Source organism: Macrobrachium rosenbergii, chromosome 11 (assembly GCF_040412425.1).
Source record: "Macrobrachium rosenbergii isolate ZJJX-2024 chromosome 11, ASM4041242v1, whole genome shotgun sequence".
Classification (NCBI taxonomy): domain Eukaryota; kingdom Metazoa; phylum Arthropoda; class Malacostraca; order Decapoda; family Palaemonidae; genus Macrobrachium; species Macrobrachium rosenbergii.
This window is the reverse complement of record NC_089751.1, coordinates 52,038,117-52,051,680: the sequence shown is the minus strand read 5'-3', so window position 1 is coordinate 52,051,680 and position 13,564 is coordinate 52,038,117.

Genomic DNA, 13,564 nt, shown 5'->3' with positions numbered 1-13,564 from the left:
ATTTTATTTCTGTGCTCTTTTCTTATTGTCTCTCAAGGTAGACTACACAAGAGTGACACCTGGGAGTTAAGTTAACACAAAATACAGAAATTTTAAGCATGGCAACACATTATTATTATTATTATTATTATTATTATTATTATTATTATTATTATTATTATTATTATTATTATTATTATTTTTTGTCCATCACAGTCATCCTTTTGGACTGGGTGGTTTTTATAGTGTGGGGTTCCGGGTTGCATCCTGCCTCCTTAGGAGTCCATCACTTTTCCCACTATGTGCGCTGTTTCTAGTAGCGCACTCTTCTGCATGAGTCCTTGGGATCGTGCCTAGAGTTCCTATGATTATGGGTACAATTTCGACTGGCATATCCCATATCCTTCTTATTTCGATTTTCAGGTCTTATTACTTATTATTATTATTATTATTATTATTATTATTATTATTATTATTATTATTATTATTATTATTCAGGACACGAACTCTGTTCATATGGAACAAGCCCACAGGGACCACTGGCTTGATAATCAGGCCTCCAAAGAATAAGGTGTTCATTTGAAACAAATAACAGAAAGTAATTAAGACTTACGGAAAGAAGAGAGCAGTAATGAGAAAAAATGAAATAACTAATTAATAAATGAATAGATAAAAATGTAGGTGAATTTTTCAAATACATGGAGAATTGCTCGAGTGCAGTAATGCGTTGCATCTTCGCCTGAATCAGGGAGACTGTTCCACAGTCCATCGGAGTGAGGAATAAAGGACCTCTGGGACTGAGTATAACCAATGAATGTAAACGCTGATTGCCGATATTATCACGCTTTTTTTCTGAGGCTGTGTTTTGCACGGAAAGCTGAAATATATATTTATCTGAACACGTTGCTATTTTACATTTCGCCTTGGTCAATCACGCTACGAATACCTTTGCGTTCAAAATTACACGGAAAATATACCTGGATTTATTTATACATAGTGATGCCATTCCCTCAGTTGCCATTTTCTGAATTGATGTCTGGTGCAGGTTACCAAGGAAACCTACAGTAGTTTCTCAGCCAGTGACAGATTATATATTTTTACTGCTGTTTTTTTTTTTTTATCTCCTATAATTGGAATAATGCTTAATGCTATTACGAGTAATAATAATAATAATATGAGATTTTTAACAATTTTTATATCATTTTCTTACGGATTATATACATGTTGTAATGCTCGATTGCATCAGTTAGTTTGAAGTTTTTTTTTTTTTTTTTTTTACAAATAACATAACGGACTTTCTCACAATTACTGTAGTTTTGATAAAGCTTATGAGAAAATATTCTTCAACATGTAGGTTCAAATCTCATAAGCGACCAATGAAAAAGGAAAGATGGAATTCTGGAATGGATGAAATACATATTTGTATATTCCAGCTTTGAAGTGGATAGATGTTTTAATACATTTACTGTTAATATTTTAACTTCCATGAAAGACATAACGTGGAGACAGCGGACGTTCCAGGAATGAAACTGAGCGTTTGAGGAAAGGGCTGGAATCCGGAATGGAGGTATTGCCAGTCGCTTTCATTTGGCAAAACCATCGCCCACCTTCTCTTCCCCCGAATGGCAAAGGCGTCAGAGAAATGGAGACGTCGAGTATTTTATGATTATTGGCCTTCCCCAGTTCCTCCCTGCTTCCCAATACCGGCTGAAGGTTTTGTGTTTCTTATTCCATGCAGAAGGCAACAAGCACGGCGTCAATAACAGGGTTTATGACGTTTTGGTACGCCCAGATCCCTATTTCTCGTTTTCATCCCTGATAAGGGGACGTTCATATTTCCTTTTGACAATGTCTGGCTTCATCTGCTCTTGGTCGTCACTCGGCTTTGGCCTGGTTTTAAGAGGTGAAATAAAAGGAATGGTTTGTTTTGATAATTTAATCGTCCATTTTACTCTCTCTCTCTCTCTCTCTCTCTCTCTCTCTCTCTCTCTCTCCTGGTTTGTCCTTGGTGAGTTGTCTCTCTCTCTCTCTCTCTCTCTCTCTCTCTCTCTCTCTCTCCTCTTTGTCCTCGAGTTTCTCTCTCTCTCTCTCTCTGTCCTCTCTCCTGGTTTGTCCTTGGTGTATATGCGTATGTATCGACGAGTCTCTCTCTCTCTCTCTCTCTCTCTCTCTCTCTCTCTCTCTCTCTCTCTCTCCTGCTTTGTCCTTGGTGTATATGTGTATGTATCGACGAGTTTCTCTCTCTCTCTCTCTCTCTCTCTCTCTCTCTCTCTCTCTCCTGGTTTGTCCTTGGTGTATATGCGTATGTATCGACGAGTCTCTCTCTCTCTCTCTCTCTCTCTCTCTCTCTCTCTCTCTCTCTCTCTCTCTCTCTCTCTCTCCTGGTTTATATATATATATATGAACAGTCTCTCTCTCTCTCTCTGGTTTGTCTCTGGTGTCTCTCTCTCTCTCTCTCTCTCTCTCTCTCTCTCTCCTGGTTTGTCCTTGGTGTATATATATATATCGATATATATATATATATATATATATATATATATATATATATATATATATATATATAAAGTATCGATATTTTTATAGCTTGAGATTTCCCTCGTTAGCAAAGTATTTTCCAAACGTTTCAGCACTTTTTTTTTTTTCAACCTCTTGACAAACATCACCATGTTACCGTGTCCGTTTCTGGATATTAAATCTTTCGTGGTTTTAGTTTTCTGTAAGAGAAAACTGTTGTGACTGCTTTGTCTGTCCGTCCGCACTTTTTCTGTCCGCCCTCAGATCTTAGAAACTACTGAGGCTAGAGGGCTTCAAATTGGTATGTTGATCATCCCCCTCCAGTCATCAAACATACCAAATTGCAGTCCTCTAGCCTCAGTTTCATGGGCAGTGGCCGAAAGTTTCATACAGCGTTATACGCTGTACAGAAAACTCGATTGCGCCAAAGAAACTTCGGCGCATTTTTTACTTTTTTCTATATAGTGCAGCAGATTGCTGTAAAAATCGTTCAGATAGTGAAACAAGCATGAAATTTGGCACAAACATTCCTAAGACTACGCTCTCTTAGAAAAGGGCGCTGGCCACCTGAAAATCCAAGATGGCGGCTATTTTTCAAAATGGCCGCCATCTATGTTGAGATTCACTGGTTTGGGAGCATCTATTGGATGGAATATGCCAGTTTTTTTTTTTTTTTTTAAACCTCGACTTTTAGGTTACAAAAATGTTCCATACCACATTTTATTGAAAACCCTTACTAAATGAATTGTAACCAAGATGGCGTACAAAATGGTTGCCATAAAAGTTTTTTCTATCCACAGCGCTAGCTAGAGACATAGAGACCAACTGTTTTTATTTAATGGTATATTCATGTGATCAGACAGTTTAACTAATATGCTATTTTCAACTGAAATAGTAATGGTATGGTCACATACAACATTGTGTCTAAGACTGTAACCATAAAAAGAAAAGAAGAGAAATACGGACTAAACGCAACCAATCTATGTATAGGTCTCAACTTACACCTTTGAAAAATTCGAGGATAAGAAGGTAGGCATAGCATGACACGTTGGATGCTCAAGCTAGATTATCTACTGAAGAGAGGGCAATATTTATCTAGACTTCACATTTGCAAGTGCACAGAGCTGTGCAGGGAAGACCCAGCTTGTAGCACTTGCACCTTTTCCCGACAGCCTGCTTTGCATCCACATTTGTAAGCTGTTGGCAACTCTTGGCTAAGGGCGAGTTGGTTGTCCAGAGGACTTGCCATGCTTCACCAGACTTTTGCCATCCCCACTCAGCAGGGTTCTCTGGCTGTGGCTGACACTGGGTGGCCTGCCCCCACACACAACCAGCCTGGCACGCAGCACGCTTGGTGTGTTGGAGGAGAGCTCCCTGGTTGGTGGAATGGCCTCATATGCCCTTTGTTTTCTGGCAAACATATCAAGTCTAGCCTCATCCACAGTGCCAGCAGTGCTGGATCTTTCATACATAAGTATGACAAACCTCTCCAGGACCTTCAGGTCACTCTCTTCCACTCTGAGAGGGTAGTGACTCATTTTGGAGAACACAGTGGAGGCCTCTGGAAAGATGTTCCATGTCTGCCAGGCGGTCTTCTTGCCCTTGCTCCGGGAAGGCTGACACTGTATCACAGCCTGTGAACGCATGGAAGAAGAGCATGCCATTCACCTTCTCCTGGCCCAGAGAGTTGCACAGGTCATGCACAGCAATCCAGCGCAGGCTCTGGCCTTGGCCAAATGCCACCCATAGCTTCTCTAGCCCTAGATTGTGGAGAGTGGAGAAAGCACTGACTGCAACGACAAGAACATCTGTGTCATTTGCTTTAACCGTGATGGTCTTGGCTCCATGTTCTGTGGCATATTTGGCATGGAGAAAGATGCGGGTGTCAGCTTCCTCATGAGAGCACTTTTCCAGTCCCTGAAGACTAGCTCTCATGAGTGCTGAGGACAGCAGACCCTTTCGTGGCAATGACAACATTTGTGGCAGACATCTGGGCAACTTTGTCTGCCAGAACTGGAACAACTCTGTCTTGTTGGCATCGTGTCTTAGGAAATTGCGCCAGTTGGATGGAATTGTGTTCTTGTCTGTCACCTTGCGCCTTCCTCCTTGACCACGTTGGAGCCTGGCTATGACCTTGTCTAGCCACTGATACTCCAGTGCAAGCTGTGGCCCCAAGATATCTGTGGGTGGCTTTGGTATTGCAGTGTTTGGTGGCACAGGGTTCTTTGTTTGAAAGGAAGCTGGTGAGATGTTTGTGAATGTGTCCGGCAATTCAGGCACCGACCTCACTTTCTCAGGTGCAAACTTTAGTTGCTGTCTTTCCTGTCCAGTGTTCTCCTTGGTGGGTGCTGAAATATGGAGATGCTAGTTCCATGGAAGGAGGTAGTGGCAGTAGTTGCAGATGGGTTGTGGTCGATGTTGTCCATCACTGCAGTGGTGAACAACCCTTTTCGCAGTACTGGGGACAGACCACATCCTCCTCCACATATTTGCTAACTGTGGCATCTCCTAACTGTAGAGACCTCCAGTACTCTGTCATAAGAGATACTGAGGCCATACTGATGTAGCATTTCAACCAGGTTTCTCTTCCTGGTTTTGGCATAGACTGAGAGTCCCATGTAGACTGGGAATGGTGTTTCTCTGTCTTTGGAGTGTCTATGAGTTGTTGCTCCCTCTTTGTATCGGGGAGTAGCAGTTGAACTGCATGAGCTGTGCAATGGCCTGGTCTGACTTTGATGCTCCAAATCGTAACTGTGACTTGATGTCATCCCCATGCTCAACCATCCCTACAAACTGGAGCAGGAGAGGGAGGCACAGAATTTCGTACACAAGCCTCAGAAATGTGCCATCAAACCGTGACTGATGATCAAGTATAGACTTTCTGAGAATATTTGCTGCTTTAGCAATGATAACTGCCTCTGAAAGATCAGATGATTGAGCAAGTGCTTTTCCCACATCCTTTTGAAATGCAAGTAATACATCTCTGCCAGATTTATGAGCCTCAAGTTCTGGAATTTCTGCCAGAAGTTTGTCTTTGAGTCTCGTGGAATTTACACTTTGGTGACTCTACACCTAATTGTTCCAGACGTTGTTGGTAGAGGTGGCAAATATCTGCCAGCCAAAATGTGACTGGATCATCTGAACAAAGGTTGTTTTCAACAATGTATGTCATCAGTTCTGACAGAACTAGTGGATACACATCTGATTCTGACTCAGTGCTACCTTGGTCTTTCTCAAGGCTCCTCAGGTAGGACCTTTTCTGTTGTAGAGGGCACAAAGACAGGCATGGTGATACTTAAACTCCTGTGCAATGACATCCCCACCAGTCAACTTAGCAAGGAGCTTGCCATCACTAAGTATCTCTGCACATTCACGCAATTTCAAGTCAAGGCCCTTAGTACTAGCCTGTCTGAGATCAGATGCAGGTGCCACTTTCTCACAGAAAATGCAAACTTCATTGTCATGACTGGTTCGGCGCAGTTTTTGCACGACTAGTCTCAGTGTTGCTGGTCTGGTCATTGGATTGTCGCTTTCTTGCACGGTCCAGTTTAGTGTTGTTAAACAACAAGCGACAGTTCACATGGTATTTTGCTGCATTTTTCCTGAGAGTGGCCTCTATGCCATCACCTTCATCCAGCCTTGCTGGATCCATTATCAGTGGCATTTCATTAATTTCACTGAACATGGGAATGTTCCTTGCCAGCATTGTGTACCCATCATGGTCTAGGACATGATGACTTGGAGGTGATGTCAAGTGCTCACCTCTTTTGTCCTTCTGACAAAGACAACACAAACTCCAGTTTGTTTTTCTACTGCTCAATATTGATTGGCATCACATTCTGCCATGATTTCACTTTTGATTAAGGCCGAGGGGTTATCCTTTTACCACCTTAAACAAAAGCACACATTCCTGTATGGGATTCAACTAGGTTCGGTCTCCTACACCTAGCCCGATCATTCATCCAGTGCCATTTAAGTCCCGTGTGATCTGTACACCATCCGGGTAAGTACATGAACCATCATGTACAGCCCCCATACCCTTGGCTCGGCTCTCCCGCGCTGGCACATCCTGTCTATTCAGGTGCGGCTATCTAACTATAGCTGGTCTGGGGCTGTTAGAAAGCATTTGGGACACTAAACTAAACTATACTACAACTACTAGTCTAAGACTACAGGATTAGTAAAGCTGGATTAGCTGGCACTGAACCCCATGCTGAGTTACACAGCAGTGATGTCACCAGTGTGCCCCCTGGTTGTGTGCAGACATACACTCTTTTACATTTATTAATTTTCCTTCAAAATTGATGAGTTATTCGAAAGAGATGGCCTCATTAGGATCTAAAACCACAGAAACCAAGATCCATGCTTAAAACGATAATTGTTGAACGGGCATTATTTCTCATTATAATTATTGTTTCTACCTTTTCTTGGCAGCCATATAGCCCCCATATTTAAAGGTAAACTGTACTGGGAAGCTACAGAAACATAATATTCACAAGAAATAGTATGGAAGAGCTTTACCATATTGCTAGAAGCAAATACATGCCATTCTAGTGAAAAATTAGCCAAAATCTGTCGATACTGGCCGCCATCTTGGAATTTGGCCGCCATATTAAATTTTTTGCGTGGCCAGCGCCCTTTTCTGATAGAGGGAACTTTAAAGAGCACTTGTGCAAAATTTCATGCTTGTTTCACTATCTGAACGATTCTTATGAAATATGCAATTATCTGCTGCACTAATAGTTCTTTAGTAGATTGTTCCGCCTCATTTCTTGTAGTAATGAAGTTTTACCTTAGTTCTTTCATTTTTCAAGTTCTCGGGGGTAATGAAGCTTCTATTTGGCATCTTGCCCTGGGGCGCTTTTCTGCCCTAAAATGGAAAACTGCAGTACCTGCAAAAGTTTCGAAATTGAGATATGCCACCTATTGGGCTCGTGAAACACAAAATACACAAGTTACTGCAGTTTCAGAATGATTCTTTAGTGCTTTTCACGAGTATTTAGGGAATCCCATTTGCAGTATCTGCAAAATCAGTAGTAAGGTAAGGGAAAACGGCAGGATCTGCCATTTTCCTTAGTTTTGTATTTTTGCAGATACTGCAGTCTCCCATTTTAGGGCAGAATAGGGGGTCCCAAGTTTTGCACAGGAATAACTGCAGTGTCTACCATTTTTCTCAGTTTTGTATTTTTGCAGATACTGCAGTCTCCCATTTTAGGGCAGAACAGGGATCCCAAGTTTTGCACAGGAATAACTGCATTATCTACCATTTTTCTCAGTTTTGTATTTTTGCAGATACTGCAGTCCTCCATTTTAGGGTAGTATGAGCTTGAAATGAAGTTTATAGTAAAACCAATTCCCACCATAAGATGCATAGTTCATTTTCCTTCAGTATCAGCACACGATAAAGTTCATGGTAAAATCGCTTCGCTCTAAAAGTTGCAAATAATCTACGCCAGAGCGTCTTGGTTCAGGGCCACTTTCATCCTTCCAGACTTTTTTTTTTTTATGCACGTTGTCAACCCTAGTCCGTAAATACTGTGAGGTAATAACATTCTCCACTTTGAAAATGTCATGCTTTTTTATTTCGTCCTTCTTCCATACGCCATATATATTTTTTTATGGAAATGGGTTATGAGACATTCAGGATAAGAAAATTTTACATGCTGGGGTGAAATGATAGATAATTTGGGTTGCGGACTCCAAATTACTCTCTCTTTTTTTGTTGAACGTCAAAAGCTAGTGCAAATTATATCCTAGTCAGCAATTTCTTTACCATTTTTATGGCAATTATAATTTCCTAGGCAAGCATTTCTCAACCATATTTATGGCAATTATAATTTCCTAGGCAACCATTTCTCTATCGTTTTTATGGCAATTACAATTTCCTAGGCAACCATTTCTCTATCACGTTTTAATGGCAATTATAATTTCTTATCCAACCATTTCTCTATCATTTTTATGGCACTTATGATTTCCTAGGCAACCATTTCTCTATCATATTTTGATGGCAGTTATAATTTCATAGCCAACCATTTCTCTATAATTTTTTTATGGCAATTATAACTTCCTAGGCAACCATTTCTTTATCATTTTTTGATGGCAGTTATAATTTCCTAGATAATTTCTTTCTCATTTCAAATTCTGGCCTAAGAAATGTTTTAAAACCCCGCCATAATAAAACCGGAAGAATGCATAATATCTTTTTAGCTTTTCCACATTTTGCAAGTTTAAAAGTGTTCCCGCTTTCTGACATAACATAACTATGAATTCTCTTAATTACTTGGATGTAATTGATGCATTCCCAGTCCTTTCAACTCGTTCCACATACTGGGGGCCCGATGTTGTTGACACGATTTCCTCTTTCATAAACTTTCCGAAAAAATAGTTTTCCGCTGAATGTCTCTCCCTCAAATTATTCTTGATGCTGCCAGTCAAGGGCTTTTATTTTCGACTATCAGCATCTGCCTCTCTCACTTTCATCTCTGGTAAGGCCACTTTCATCTCTGGTAAGACCACTTTCACCTCTCGTAAGATCACTTTCATCTCTGGTAAGATCACTCATCTGTGGTAAGACCACTTTCATTTCTGATAACTTTCATTTCTGGTAAGACCACCTCCCTCTCCGTTAAGACCAATTTCATCTATGGTAAGATCACTCTCATCTCTGGTAAGACCACTTTCATCTCTGGTAAGGCCACTTTCATCTCTGGTAAGGCCACTCTCTATCCTGGTAAGATCACTCTCATCTCTGGTAAGACCACTTTCATCTCTGGTAAGATCACTTTCATCTGTTGAAAGACCACTTTCATCTCAGGTAATATTTTTCATCTCTGGTAAGACAACTTTCATCTCCGGTAAGGCCACTTTCATCTCTGGAATGACTTTTTTTCATCTCTGGTAAGACCATTTTTCATCTCTGGTAAGACCGCTTTCATCTCTGGTGAGGCCACTTTCATCTCTGGTAAGACCACTTTCATCTTTGGTATGACCATTTTTCATCTCTATTATGACCATTTTTCATCTCGGGTAAGACCATTTTCATCCCTGGTAAGACCATTTTTAATCTCTGGTAAGACCACTTTCATCTCTGGAAAGATAATTTTTCATCTCTGGTAAGGCCACTTTCATCTCAAGACTACTTTCATCTCTGGTAAGACCATTTTTCATCTCTGTTATGACCATTTTTTTCTCTGGTATGACCATTTTTCATCTCCAGTAAGACCATTTTCATCCCTGGTAAGACCATTTTTTACCTCTGGTAAGACCACTTTCATCTCTGGTAAGGCCATTTTTTTTATCTCTGGTGAGACCATTTTTATCTCTGGTAAGACCATTTTTTCATCTCTGGTAAGACCATTTTCATCTCTGGTATGGCCATTTTTTATCTCTGGTATGGCCATTTTTTATCTCTGGTAAGACCATTTTCATCTCTGGTATGACCATTTTTCATCTCTGGTAAGACCATTTTATATCTCTGGTAAGACCACTTTCATCTTTGGCAAGACCAATTTCATCTCTAGTTCAGTGGTCTGGTTAAACTAAAGTATACTTAATTTTTTTTTTCTAGTAAGACCGTTTTCATCTCTGGTAAGACCACTTCCACCTCTGGTAAGACCACTTTCATCTCTGGTAAAACCATTTTTCATCTATGGTAAGACCACTTTCATCTCTGGAATGACTTTTTTCATCTCTGGTGAGACCACCGGTGAGTTTTATATCGTATAATGGCATCAGTACAATTACCTTGTTAACAGTAGGGTTAGGTTAAGTAAACACACGCTTCCTGGTTAAGTTACTAACCTTAAACACGTTTAAGACAACTACATTAAACAACATCCTTTTCCAGCTATAGAAGAAATTACAGTGACTGTGGAAGCTTTGTTAAAAAAAAAATTGAGGATCCTGAGGGAGTTATTAAAATTGGGTGGAGAGATCCGTGTTATATGTTCAGATTGACTGCTTAGGGGATGAGAGAGAGAGAGAGAGAGAGAGAGAGAGAGAGAGAGAGAGAGAGAGAGAGAGAGATACCATCGGTGTAATAGAGCGAATATAATACGCCTGAAAAGTCCCATTAATTGGTTTTCCTCCTGTCTCTCTCTCTCTCTCTCTCTCTCTCTCTCTCTCTCTCTCTCTCTCTCTCTCTCTCTATATATATATATATATATATATATATATATATATATATATATATATATATATATATATATATATATATATATATATATATATATATATATATTAAAGAGAATAACATAGGGTCCCAATCAAAGGATTTTCTCAGTTAATCCATTTTCTCTCTCTCTCTCTCTCTCTCTCTCTCTCTCTCTCTCTCTCTCTCTCACGCACACACTACACGCCGTGTGTGTGTGTGTATATATATATATATATATATATATATATATATATATATATATATATATAAATTATATATATATATATATGTATGTATGTATATATAATCAAAATTATTCCCTCCTTCCATGTCGACATTTATCTCCTCTTGACATAAGCATTTTAGTAATGAGTTAGCTAAAAGGGCGACTACTTCAGAACGATATCCAAGATAAGCTTGTTGAAGGGAAGCAGACCATCTCGTATATGATGTGATATGGGATGAGGGAATTGGCGTCTGTTTAGGAACAAGTGAAGACGCCATCCTATTTCTTTTACACCTCTGATGAGCAATATGGTAGAGCAGGAAATACCATCCCAAAGAGGCTTATTTCTCTCTCTCTCTCTCTCTCTCTCTCTCTCTCTCTCTCTCTCTCTCTCTCTCTCTCTCTCTCTCTCTCTCTCTCTTCAGAGGAAAAGATAAACGCTAAGATTTGCCGTACGATAAGGAGAATTAGGTATACCTTCTAGGTTTAATGTGGAAAACCAAGAGATTATTTACTGAATATAATTTTTACCCATTGATGATAAACCACTGAATTTTAAACAAAATGGGTGTAATTATATGTGTGTATATATATATATATATATATATATATATATATATATATATATATATATATATATATAGAGAGAGAGAGAGAGAGAGAGAGAGAGAGAGAGAGAGAGAGAGAGAGAAGATTATGTAACAATTGGCTGTAGCCACAAGAGAGAATCTACATTCACCCAAAAGCCACCCATTTAACTCCACATTCACTAATACATTCCGAAGCTTCAAGCGCGTATTCTTGAATAAATAGGGGCAGGAAATGAAATTAATTTATGCCAGCTGCATAAAAACAAGTCTCGGAAACTCATTAACAATCGACAAACCCCACTGGCCGTATTTTTCTAGAGATAACACTTCTACAGAAAATCGTGCCAACCTGGAATTTCCATCTGGAGAAGTCATTATACGCATTTTTATTAGATTCTCTAATTATTACGTCCCACAGAGTCCGAAATAAATGGGAATGTTTTCCGGTTTCGTGAATTTTCTTGTTCAGTCATCATTTTTGAAGTGCAGTCTAGCTCAGATTTGGAATGGAAAGAGAGGATTTTGGTTCATGTTTGCGAGCCAGTTATTCTCCCTTTCGTTTTCGGGTCCGTTCTTGTGTACTAATTTGGTAAAAAAAAAAAAAAAAAAAAAAAAAAAAAAAAAAAAAAAAAAAAACAGATGCTTTAACATCTCAAATTAACGGCGGACTTCTGTACTTATCAGCTACCATATATTTATTTTAAGTTTTCTGTAAAAGAAAACTGTTGTTACTGCTTTGTCTGTCCGTCCGCACTTTATTCTGTCGGCTCTCAGAACTTAAAAACCACTGAGGCTAGAGAGCTGTAAAAAACTACTGAGGCTAGAGAGCTGTAAGTTGGTATGTTGAACATCCACCCTCCAATCATCAAACATACCAAATTTCAGCCCTCTAGCCTCAGTAGGTTTTATTTTAATCTTATATAAGGTTAAAGTTAGCCAAAATCGTGCATCTGGCACCGCTATACGTGCCAACAACACAAGCCACCACCGGGCCGTGGTTGAAAGTTTCATAGTCCGCGGCTTTAAGTTTCATGGGCCATGGCTGTACAGAAACCTCCATTGCGCCGAAGAAACTTCGGCGAATTTTTTACTTGTTTGCATTTACTTACCACACGTTCACTCCGGCAGTTTTGGCAAAGGTCCTTTTTTTTTTACTTGATATGAAAACCTCTTATCTCAGAGGACATGCGAGGAAAAACGGGCTATTATGGCCTGAAGTTTTCTAGAAACGACAACATTACCAGTTATATATATATATATATATATATATATATATATATATATATATATATATATATATATATAGATAGATAGATAGATAGATAGATAGATAGATAGATAGATATATTATGTATATATATAAGTAAAGAATATCTTAGTTTAACCAGACCACTGAGCTGATTAACAGCTCTCCTAGGGCTGGCCCGAAGGATTAGATTTATTTTACGTGGCTAAGAACCAACTGTTACCTAGCATCAGGACCTACAGCTTATTGTGGAATCCGAACCACATTATGACGAGAAATGAATTTCTGTCACCAGAAACAAATTCCTCTAATTCTTCACTGGCCGGTCGGAGAGTCGAACGCTGGGCCAACAGCGTGCTAGCCAATGAAGAACTGTGTATATATATATATATATATATATATATATATATATATATATATATATATATATATATATATATATATATATAATTACATATGTATATATATTTAATATATACACATATATATACATATATGTATATAATATATATATATATATATAGGCCCTATATATATATACATATACATATATGTATATAATATATATATATATATATATATATATATATATATATATATATATATATATATATATATATATATATATATATATATATATATATATATATATATATATATAATATCTTTTCTCTGTTATCATACCCAGCCATCATTTTCAAGATTTCATCTTCCAATTTAGAACGGTTGGCGGTACGCAATAAATGCGGTTAGGCCTTGGCCATCTCTGCCCTGCCTAAATTATAATAAAATCATTTTTGACGGGAATTAAAGTGCTTGGACGTGAAGAGGAATTACGAAGCTCTGTGAAATTTACA